Genomic DNA, 12,560 nt, shown 5'->3' on the forward strand with positions numbered 1-12,560 from the left:
ATAAGTGACTGATGCGGGATATGCAAGAATAGTAGTCTGATGTAGAAACAGGAACACATGTCATAGTCACAGGCATTATGTGTAAAGTAAGCAGATGCAATTCAACAAAGTTAGAAGCAATACAAGCTAGACATCATACACACCATACAACCACGTATAATAGTGAGAAGTTAGAGCAAGCACCTGTGATGGTGGAGTAGGGGAGATGTGCTCATCATCTACACAACTACATTGACTGTCTAGCCTTGCGTTGTCTTGCAAATCTTGTTGGGAGGATGGCGGAGTAGAATCTGTAGAGAACCTCCATTTCAGTTGCTCGGAAGGACCACCATCATCCAATGCCTTGCCAATTTTCCTTCGGCTTTATTGATTTTGCATTGTGAGGTCATACCGACAAGAAAAAGGAATATAATTCGCTCTTCAGAACTCATTCATGCATGATACTAATGAACACTACTCTGATGAAAGGCAAAGTCATGATACGAGGATGGAATATGTACGAAAAAATGGACGGCTTGACATATTCACACCTATGATGTGGTAACTAAGAAGAAGGCACTTCAACAAATTAGAAGCACTGCAAACTAGACACCATATGGAAGGTGTAATCAATATCACTCTGCCAAGTTAAAACTGTCTCGTCATAGGTGGCGTTCATCAAACTAGAAGCAATACATGCTAGTAATCATATTCAAGATGCAAACCAATATCACACTACCAACTTAAAGGTGTCCCATCATAAGTGACTGATGCAGGATACACAAGAAGAGTAGTTTCATGTAAGAACATGGTGTGATAGACAGATATAGTATGTACCAAAAACAGGAAAGCGTGTCATATTCACATGTATCATGTGTAAGCTAAGCATATGCAGTTTACACTAATTAGGAGCAATACAAGCTAGACACCATATGCAACATGCAACCAGATATCACACTGCCAAGTTAGAGCAAGCACCTTGGATGGTGGAGTAGGGGAGCGGAGACTTGGACCTTGTAATGCACTATCAGTACAAGGAGAATCGGTACAGATGCTCCGTTTACGTTGCTGTAGAGGACCACCATCATCGCCTTCCTTACTCTTTTCCTTCCTCTTTCTTGATTTTGCCTCGTCAAGTCAAACCCACAAGAAAAAGGAATAAAATTTGCTCTTCATAACTCATTGATGCATGATACTGACGAACACTACCTTCATGTAAGGCAGCCGCATGATAGGAGGATGGAATATGTATGAAAAACAGGATGGCGTGACATATTGACATGTATGATGTATAAAGTGTAAACTAAGCACAAGGTGCTTGAACTTGTTAGAATCAATGCAAGCTAGAAACCATATGAAAGATGAAACCAATATCACTCTGCCAAATTAAAAGGGTTCCCTAACAAATGTATTTGACCAAATTAGAAGCAATACATGGCAACAGGCTATAAATAATATGCAATATGCAACGGATAAAGGTGACTCATCATAAGTGATTGATGCAGGATACAGAAGAGAGGTAGTTTCATGTAAGAACAAGGTTAACACATAGATGTAGTGTGTACCAAAATTAGGAAGGCATGTCATATTCATAGGTATAGTGTGTAAACTAAGCAGATGCATTTTACCCTAATTAGGAGCATTACAAGCTAGACACCGTATGCAACATGCAACCACATATCACACTGCGAAGTTAGAGCAAGCACCTATGATGGTGGTGTAGGGGAAGTGCGGTCTTCAAGTACAGAGGTACGTTCAATATCTTCATTTAGGCTTGCTGTTCCTTGAGAGTCATGTCGAGAGGATGAAATTGCATTCTTTATAAGAGTAGTGCGTCTCATATTAACCCACGCGCGTGACTGTCTCATCATAAGCGATAGATGCAGGATACACAAGAACAGTAGTTTGATGTAAGAACATGGTGTGATAGGCAGATTTACAATGTACCAAAAACAGGAAGGCGTGTCATACTCACATGAATAATGTGTAAGCTAAGGAGATGCAATTTAACAAATTAGGAGCAATACAAGATAAGCACCATATGCAACATGCAACCAGATATCACACTGCCATGTTAGAGCAAGCACCTTGGGTTCTGGACTAGGGGAGATGAGATTTGGAACTAGCACTGCAGTACGAGTAGCAGGAGAATCTGCAGAATCATCTGTTTAGGTTGCTCCAGAGGACCACCATCATTCTGTGCCTTCCTCCTTTCAGATTTTGCCTTGTCAAGTAAACACACAAGAAAAAGGAATGAAATTCGCACTTCCAAATTCGTTGATGCATGATACTGATGAACACAACTTTTATGTATGGCAACCACATTGTAGGAGGATGGAATATGTATGAAAAATGCTAAGTAGAAGGCATTTCAACAAATTGGAAGCAATGCAATCTAGACACTATATGAAAGATCCAACCAAAATCACTCTACCAAGTTAGACGTGTCTCATCATAAGTGGCACTTCAACAAATTAGAGGCAATACATGTTTGAAATAATATGCAAGATGCAACCAATATTACACTATCAACTTGAAGGTGTACCGTCAGAAGTGATTGATGAGGGATACACAAGAAAAGTAGTTTGATGTAAGAACATGGTTAATAGAAAGACGTAGTATGTACCAAAAATAGGAAGGCATGTCATATTCACAGGTATAATGTGTTAACTAAGCAGATGCAATTTACCCTAATTAGAAGCATTAGAAGGTAGAAACCATATGCAACATGCAACCACATATCACACTGCCAAGTAAGAGCAAGCACGCGCGATGGTGGTGTGGTGGGGGAATTGCGGTGATCAACTAGAGAGCTACGTTGACTATCTTCATTTAGCCTTGCTGTTTCTTGAGAATCATGTGGGGAGGATGACACTGCAGTCTTTAAATGAGTAGGGCATCTCACAGTAACCCACTCGGGTGACTGTCTCATCATAAGTGATTGATGAGGGATACAAAAGAGCATTAGTTTGATGTACAAACATGGTTAATAGATATATATAGTATTATCAAAAACAGGAAGGCATGTCATTATCAAAGGTATAATGTTTAAAGTAAGCAGATGCAATTTAACCAAATTGGAAGCAATACAAGGTAGACACCATATGCAACATGCAACCACATTTGACAGCGCGAAGTTAAAGCAAGCACCTGGGATGGTTGTGTGTGGCAATTGAGATCATCAACTGCAGAGCTACGTTTACTGTCTCCAACTGCTGACACTGCACCCATTAGAGCGCTGAAACGCTTAGTGCTTATCTTTGAATTACACTGGAGCGACTTCTGTCTTTTCTTTTCTGCATTTATCAACACTGTGTCAGAGTCTGAAATACCCATGCATAAAAAAACAATAGTGTGAGTATGGGTGAATTGTGTGAACAATTAGTATAGTGTAAAGGTAGCAGATAGCAGGTCGGTGAGAAATAAATGACGGGAGACATATGATAGCTCTACAGCATGCATGGCACACTAAATTACTATAAGATTCTATGAAAATAACAGTCGACTGAAAACAAATAGGTCAGTCCATTTTTTCTGCACCGTCCGATGTACAAAGAACGGGCAGATAGCCTTCATCTACCTCCAGCCAGTCAGTGTTGACGATCTTCCTCGAAACGCCAGCGACCACCGGCCCAGTATTCCTCCCCTGCCTGCGCCCTCCCCTCGACCTCACCGCACCGCCGTGCTTGGCACCGCTCCCCGACCATCCATTCAAGCCCCACCGACCACCAGATCAGGCGCAAGCAGCTCCTGCGCCCCACACCCCTATGATAGACACCGATGCACCGCTTCCCCGGGGAACAGGCGGACTAGGTGCTCCTCTTGCCTAAGCGGGTGCTGCTTCTTTTAATTGCGGTTCGACTGACCCTGAATTGAAATCCAGGTGGGCTACTGACCTCTAGCAAAGGTGAAATAGTAAAGGGAGGAAACCTTGTGCATTTAGTATCACAAAGAAGATGTAGTAAGAAGCGCTCAACTAGTTTCTTTCATGGGATGAATATGGTGTGAGCAGAGACGTAAGATTTGCACGAATAAGGGAAGAGGAGTACCTCTTTCTGCTGGCAGTGCTGTGTCCTCCTTCTGTTTTTCCAACGATCTTCTTGTGGTTCGCTGGAAACGAGAAGTTGTGGAGGACGGTGGAGCCTTGGACGAACCCATGGCCAAGTTGTTGAGTGTGGTGCGGTGGCCGTCTGTCAGCAGCGGCGAACCAGATCCGAGGCGGCGAACAACGATGTAGCGGGAATAGCTCCGGTGTAGTGGACGGGTGCAACAGTGGAGCGGCAGCAGTGAGACGCAGGAAGGCGTGGCCGGAGTGGTTCTGGTACGGTGCACGTCGGTGTCGGCGTCGTGGAGGCAGCTCTGCCTCGGCTTCAGCTGCTAAGTCCTTGAGGGCCTTGCGGTTGCGGTTGCGTTGGACGACGACGTCGGGGTACCGGCTCCGGCGTGATGGAGGAGGGAGGCGGTGGATTGGCCGCTATGGGGTGGAGGACGGAGGAGGCTGGGGTTTCGCTGCTGGTGGAGAAGGCGTTTTGGCGCCCACGGAGTATGAATGGGGAAACGGAGGGAGGCAGGGAACTAAGGGGGAACAATGTTTCGGTTTGAGACGTGCTTGTTTGAAATTTGGGGAAAGTTACAAACTTTGCCCCCATCTAAAATTTCGGACATATTGCAGGTTGGGGGTAGGATAGTAATCTCAGGTGTCCCAAATGTGGGCGGGATAGATTTCGGCCGAGCGCATGGGTGTTTAGCACCCACGGCGTATGAATGCTTCTCGGAGGCGGTTGAGACTGGCGTCTTGGTGAAGTTACAAATCTACCCCGGTTTAGACATTTGGACATCGGGCCGATAGGCTACACGGGCCAGAGTTAGGACAGTAATTTCCTACCACCAAACATTAGTCTCGTGCGGTTTCGGGTGACCACAGGCCTATGTCGTGGGAAAACTGTCGATCCACGAACACCTACGGGACCGGAGCCCCTTTCGGTTCGGCGGGGGGCGGAGATCACACGAAGAGCGGATCGAGGCGAGGCACACGAGTAGTTTTACCCAGCTTCGGAGCTCTCCGGAGAGATAATACTCCTACTGCTGCTTGTTTGTGTGTATTGAGTTCTTGCTCGGAGCCGAGCGTTAGCGTTCTCAGTCTCCAAATTTCCAAACCCCCTCTACGTTGCGCATGGACCTCCTTTTATACGCTAAAGGGGTCACCGACAGGTGGCAACATAGGCGAGGGTAAAAGTGAAAAAAGAAGTTGCGGTTGGTGCAACTACCTGAACAGTGCATCCTACCTAACCCTGACGGCACGGGACAAGGGCATTAAATGTCCGTCTGTGTTGCCAAAACAGTGCAAAAAGGACCGTCAGGGGCGCCACCGTTCGCCACGATGGCAAATTTGCCAGCGTCGCTGGCCACCATGCACCCCTGGCTGCACAGCCTCTCGCCACGCGCCCCTGGAAAGAGCCACGGGGTGACACGTAGGTGGATGTGCTGGAGCGCGGGAACAGGTTGCTTGCCGCAACAAGTGTCTTGCCGCTGATGTTGTCTTGTCGCGCCCGGGAGTTTGTCGCTCGTCGGGCCTTGCCGGGACGCGTGGCGCGTCGCAGCAAGTTCCTCGAGATGCCTTAGTTAGCCTTCCCGGCAAGCTCCTCTTGCCGGGGCCTTGTCTCTTTGACTTGAATATTTTGCTCTCGAATGGCCGGTCGGCCTTCCCGGCAAGCTCCTCTTGCTGGTGTCTTTGTGTCCTTGAACGGTTCCAAAGGAACCCTGGAGGATCTTGGCGGTCACCCGGCAAGCCTTGCCGCGGGGTGCTGCAACTGCCCGTGTACAAGTTCGGGATACTAGGGTACCCTACTCTAGTACACCGACAGCCTATTTGGCGCTTCGTTCAATATTTGGGAGCAGAAGCATTAACGTTTTCGGTTCTCTTGAATTGAACTTTCAGGATTTGTCAAACTTCACGAATCTTTACTCTTGAAAATCCTAAAGCTACCATTATTTTGGAATGGAGGGGTACATTTGAATATACATTGTACACGAGTATATATTAAAAAATATGCAACTTACCTCAGTTCATGCATGGTTCCAGATATAATCTCCTTGGTTGCAAAAAAAAGTTAGATATGCGTATGAATATATATAGCATGTTCAAACTCACAACAAAGATTGATGCCCCCTTTTACATCTGATTTACAAATGCCATTATCTCGGGTTCAAATAGATGAATGCACTTCCTATGAATTCGAATCTCCGAAACCCCCTTTATGTTGAGTTCGACATGTATTCTATTTCGTAGCTAGCAATTTGGAATGTATCCATGCAAGCGACAAATGTATAAAGTGCTTCACACTAACAACATGGAGTGCACTAATCTTTCCCTAATCCCTAATCCCTAATTCCCTAATTCCCTAATCCCTAATTCCCTAATCCCTATCCCTAATCCCTAATTCCCTAATCCCTAATCCCTAATTCCCTAATTTATTTTATTTTTTTAATTAATTTTTAATAATAAAGCGACTATAGCTTCTGCCCGCTAACTCACCGTCGTGGCGTTCTTGCAAAAAAATCCCTGTGGTTTTCTATAGTTGAACCCGCGATCCCTACGTAAGTGGCTAACCTGAGAAAAATTCAGTTTTACAAAGAAGACCCTATAGTTTGTTATATCAAACCTGCAGTCCATATGTCTGGTTTTATTAATCAGGGTCGGGTCAACACGGTTGCGCGGTGGCGCGATGCAAAACGGCGGCGGCGGCTGGAGCTTGCAGGGGCCGGATCCGTGCGCGGTGGGGGCTGGGGATGTGGATCCGAAGGCGGGCGGCGTGGGGGGGATCGCCGGTGACAACGAGGAAGGCCGGAGCGCGGCTTCCCTTGTGGGTTCATGGCATCCACAGCTATTGGGTAGAGAGGAGACAAGGAGGCGAGGGAGAGAAGAAGGGACAAAGGAAGAGCGGTGCGGTGACCTAGGCAGGAGCTCGCTGGAGCCGGGCGATGGCGGACGGGCGCGGGAGACGGAGAGATCCCGTGTGGCGGCGCGAAGTCCTTGCTGGTGGCGTCGACGGCTGGGCGTGCGACATCACGGAGCCCTCCCGTTGCTACGGCGTCCGGTGGAGTGCCCTGAGGGCGCGGATGCTGCTGCTGCACCAGCACCACCAGCCCAAGGTCAGCCTCCTCCACCTCGTTCTGTAGCGCAATTCCCGTCTCGCACCATGCTTCCTTACTTCTGCCCCGTTGGATTGGAGAGCGTGTGCTCTCAGCTCTGCTGGGCCGGCTGTGCTCTGTTGCGTGCGAGCAAGGGAGAAGAGCGAGCTTGCTGATTCTTCTTACCTGCAGCTCCAACACAAAAGCCAGCCAATCGACTCTTGATAGCAGAACACAAACAATACAAGTAAACAGAATTCTAAGACAGCCAAGGTGGATATGATAGCAGCGGAAGTAATTGCTAATTTAAGTGTAAGAACATTGTGTGTTATTCTATCTTGGTCTTGCTTTTCTTCTTGGATAACTTCTCTAATCTCCCAATAGATTTCTTGGGTTGGCGTGGTTGTTAGTATTAGTTAATACAAACCCTGGCTATATATGAATTTTGTTACTTGAAATGTTCAATACAAGTGTTGATTTGAAAAAATAAAATTGTGTGTAAGTAATCATGTGACCATATTGGATGAAGGTGACCCATAAATTCATTCAGTTAATTGAATTCTTTTTGCCTTCTACTCAAGATAGGTACCTAGGCTCTAATAATTTCAGTGGCAACTACATCCGAACTTTGTCACATCTTTCTACTTAAAAATTGTGATTATATCATTTGTCATCTGAAAACCAGACTCATGTGTACATTATGGGACATAATGTCCAGGAAATAATCACCAGGTACAGACATCACTCTTGACCTACATTGTACAACATTGCATAATTTTCTGTTTTTCTTGAGGTATCGCTCAGTATTTTTTATCGCAAACATAGATAGAACAAAGGCCACAAGAGTTGATTTGGTACACCTTGCTGCATGCGCTCTCACTTGATTAAGATATTCAAAGTGTGAGCTTTGGAAATTTCCAAAAATAAGTCAGATTCTCATTATTAACCTATGTGCACATGCCAATATTTCTGACTCTGACATATTGTGTTTGATAATAATTTGATGAACCACCATGTCGCCCTTCCGCCTGGTTCCATGGGAAAGTAATTTACAAAGCTCTAGTTGGTCAATACAGCCTACATGTTTTTTTTGAATAGGCAGCCTACAGGTTGACTTTTTTTTTTTAGTTCCATGTTTTCTAGCATTGCTTAACTTTATTTGAAAAAGTGTTGTAGTTATGTATGCAGGATACAGTACTAGAGGTGTATGCAGGATATAGTACTGGAGTTGGAGTTTCAGGGCATCCAAAAAGAATTTACTATGCTTCAACCCATGTTTTCTACCATTGTTTACCTTTAATTGAAAAAAATTATTGTTGTTATGTATGCAGGATAAAGAGTACTAGAGTTGGAATTTCAGGGCATCCACAAAGAATTTACTATGCTTCAGGCAAGAAAAGTTAATTTGTTTGACCTTTGTAAGGACTACATTACTAGCTTAATGCATGGAACTTATTGAGCTGCAGACATGGCATGTGCGCACATAGAGACCTGCTGCATCAAAGCTCGGTGCGGATACACCTCTTCTTATAGGAGAGGTTGTGTACAACTTATGTTGAGCTTAAATTTCCATAATAAAACGTGTGTTTTTATTTATCATGGTTTCTCCTCCTACAAAACCAAACATTTTCAGATGTTGTTTTTTCATTTCCTTCCGACGCTATTAAATCTCATTCTTACCTATGTTGAAATGGTTCCAGTGTGTGTGTGATGCATTGCTTTCCTTAGTTTTCGGAGGAACATGGTGCTATTCCTGGTGTTTTTGGTTATGGAAAAGCTGGCGTTAGTCAGGAACTTTCTAAGGTGATCACCTTATTGCTCCGTTCTCATCATACCGTCTCTACACTATCTACTGAGTTTAAAAATCCATGTTGTACTCTAATTCTGAAGCTTTGGTTTATGTTGGATGTGGCTGAAAGAGGAAATAAGATAGCCAACGTTTAATGGATTTCCCCCAATCGACAATGACATTTCCTCACATGATGTGAAGAGTGGAGCCGCTTAAAGTAAATGGCGAGCTCACCATGGTCGTACTACAGATTGGGAGCCGCCGACCATGACCCGATGACCCGATGACCCACTGGTGAGGCATTCAAGGGACAAACAGGAGCTCACGATTTTTAGGGATGAGGAGGAGCTTGCAATTTCCAGGCTCGGCCTGCCCGACCTGCCGCCGCATGTGGAACACTAGGAGTCTGGTGTTTTCTCTGCAGTGAAGCACAAATGTTCCCGGGTGCAACTCACGGGCTCTTTTGCTTTTACACACTTCATTTTGTAATTTTAGTGTTTGACTAATAGTACATCTGTTGGAACAAGTGCAAAGGCAACATCATCTTCCAGCAAAAAAAATTCCCCTGCGTTGAGCACTTCAGAGATGCACTAGGTGGGTAAAACATCGACAATTTTAAGAACGTCAAGCAATATTTACTACTATAATCTTGTATTAACAAATTTAGTATCAATTCGAATGATATAAGGAAAGTAAACAGAGATGCTGATGAGCTTAATTAATTCAAAAAATTGTTCTTGATTTTTATTTCTAGAAGAAATATTTGATTCATTGTTGTGAATTTTCCAGGAGAGAGCAGGTTCTGGTGGACAAAGAGGTGATAAGCGATGAACTCTTCCAGTATAAAAGTTGATGGTCCTAATTCCTTTATAGTTTATTTCTTGATAACTTTAGGTTACAAAACATCTCTGTGACTTTTCGTGTTTTGTGATAATATATTTGATTATAGTCACAGACTATGCAAAATGATTATTTATGTTCCTAATTTATCTTCATCTTTCATAGTGGTAGGGAAACATCACCTTTAGTTCGCATGAGCTAGGACTTCACAAAATTTGTCAATAGCATTGATCAGGATATAATTTTTCTTATTACTTTCTATTTTTAGACAAGAAAGAACCATAGAGAATCTCAATCCTTATACTGTAGCAGTACCTGCAGTAGAGCAAGCCGTTGTCACAAATTTAACAGAAGATGGAAAAGAATGGTTGCTTTTGTTGCAGGTTACTCCAAGAAGTGTATTGTTAAACTAGATGTTGTATATTATCCATCCATCATCTGGATGCTTGTGTGTCCTGCGACAAATCCGAGCTTAATCAGGATAATCTGATTAGTGTATCACAAGTCTGCTTTTTCTAACTGTACCAACTCTGTACTTATTTTAGCGTTTTACATAATGTGTAGATTTTTCAGAACAAAAAGAAGTGAATCCATATAACCTAATTTTGCTATATTATTTAGTTCAAAATGACTTTGTAAATCCCAGTTTCTCCAGTATTGCAACTCTGCGTCAAATTGGCCAATTAAACTGATATTTCTATTTGGACAACTTTAATTTGTAATATCATGATTTTCCTTTCTAGAAACCACTTCAACTAGGCTAGGGCTATGTCTATTAGTCCTCCTCCAGTATTTGTTGAAATGAGATAACACATGTTTCTTCAAGTGTCTACACACTACATGTAGTAAGTTTCTTATAGAAGTAGTGAAACCTGGATACCAATTTATTGGAACATTATATTTCTTATAGAAGTAGTCAAACAAGGATATCAATTTATTGGAACCATCAAGAGGACGGCACTCCTGGATGGTATATGTTCTCCCTCTTATGCCTATTTGAAATAGCTTGTAGGTCTGTACTTTGCCACTCATATGGTAGTACTCAACTGTTGCAAGGATGAATACTACACTTTTATGAGCCACGGGCCACTATTGTTTATCATATGGATTGTAGATGTAGTGGTAACGTACCACCTTTTTTTTGCTATTACCTATAAGGCAGTGAAAAAATAGAATAAAAAGGTTCATTAGAGAAATAATAGAATTGGCAATTGAATATCCAATGGCTATGATTTTATATCTATGTGGGAGATTGATGTATGATTACGTGCAAAGTATACAAGTGAAAAACATTATTATTTATTTAGATGAGCTATTACCAGAATTTTTTGTCACAGATGGAGGGATCCCAAATCTTTATTATAATTATCAGAAACATGACTCTAGGCCCTAAAGGAACAAGAAAAATACATAACAACTCCCTCGACTTTTATAAAACAGAGCTCAAACTGAGAAAAAACATGATCGTGTCCTTGCGTCTTGTTGTTTCCAGGGACGAGCCACTTAGGACAACGAGGTTGCTGTGGCTAGGCCATACATAGCCCCGAATAGAAGAAACACAAGGCCGCCTTACAACCCGAAGAGTCATCGGAGACGAGGCCAAATGTTGGGCACAAGCTGGGCCAAATTTGCTTACCCTTCTGCAACGCATAGGCCTTTTTGCTAGTTAATGTTTATATATGAATTGCAAAAGCATCCATTGCCTGTATTTCAAACCGCTCTCACTCTATGGATCGATAATATGAAATAAACACATGCACATGCTAGAATTCAATAGAGTATGGGTGTCTGATAGACCGATTTTCGTCCATACGCAATTTGCAAAATTCATGATCTCAAACAAAAATAATAATGCCATTTATATTTTAATTTAATGCGTAGAACCACCTTTTACACGTAGATGCACTACGCCTCGGCCCGTTCTCACCAACGCGTTATCTCTCTCTCTATCTAACGCACTAGATCGGCAACTCGCCTTGGCGCGAGGGTGCCTGTCCGAACGTTTTGGTCAAACGTGTAATGTTAAGTTATTAGTAACTCAATTGCTATTCGGACTATAAAAAGGGCAATGAAAGCATGATATTACCACCATGTATCTAAACGGGACTAACAACAATTGTTAGAATCATACAAAGGTTTGTTCCTTTTTCTTTTGCAAAGCAAGCAAGACTTGTGGAAAGCACAAGTGTCATGTAGTTTGCATAACCAGCATAATAGTCCATACAGTCATACGCATAGAAGAACAAGTGCTCGGTACATATTGTGATTACAAAAAGGACACAACTAATGTCATCTTGTGAGATATAGCAGATGGCCATTGCGTCGCCCATGGTGATTGAATTGAACCTAATGAACAACAATGCCAAAGAGAAGTCACATATCAAAAGTACATGGATATTACTATGAAGACATCACTTGTTTTTAATTACATCTTTATTCTTCGCAGTCGTGCTTGCGTTTTCCAAATAGATCTTTGCGAGCATTGCACACAGATTGTTTCCCAGGTTGTTTGTTGTTCAACAGTTCAGCATAGTTTAATGATCTGGTATGTGCAACAACTAAAACCTAGAGAGGGAAGGTTTATCAATTTTACCTTGACCCATCTAGTTTGGGAGGAGGTGTCATCAGCTGGTTGGCCGTGTTCTGCGCGTCCTCAGAAGGGATAAATATTAGTAACAACACATCAACAAACACTATCTGAAAGCAATACAACAGATGGTCTGATAACACATATGCTTGCTATGTAACCATGACCAGGACAGTTACCAACTGGTGCATTAAACGCTTATATATAATGTGCAACAATAGTTATGAAACGAAC

General features: G+C 43.0%; 1 long non-coding RNA gene across 2 annotated transcripts; it reads left to right on the forward strand.

Annotated features, from left to right (window-relative positions):
- Positions 1-6,684: 6,684 nt before the first annotated feature.
- On the forward strand, positions 6,685-11,513 carry LOC123110183 (uncharacterized). Of its 2 annotated transcripts, XR_006453202.1 has the most exons (3): positions 6,685-7,131; positions 8,442-9,493; positions 9,689-11,513. It is a non-coding gene; the product is annotated as an uncharacterized lncRNA (long non-coding RNA). The 2 variants fall into 2 exon arrangements; XR_006453201.1 differs by having other exon boundaries at positions 6,685-9,493.
- The last annotated feature ends 1,047 nt before the right edge of the window (positions 11,514-12,560 follow it).

This window comes from Triticum aestivum, chromosome 5B (assembly GCF_018294505.1).
Source record: "Triticum aestivum cultivar Chinese Spring chromosome 5B, IWGSC CS RefSeq v2.1, whole genome shotgun sequence".
Lineage (NCBI taxonomy): Eukaryota > Viridiplantae > Streptophyta > Magnoliopsida > Poales > Poaceae > Triticum > Triticum aestivum.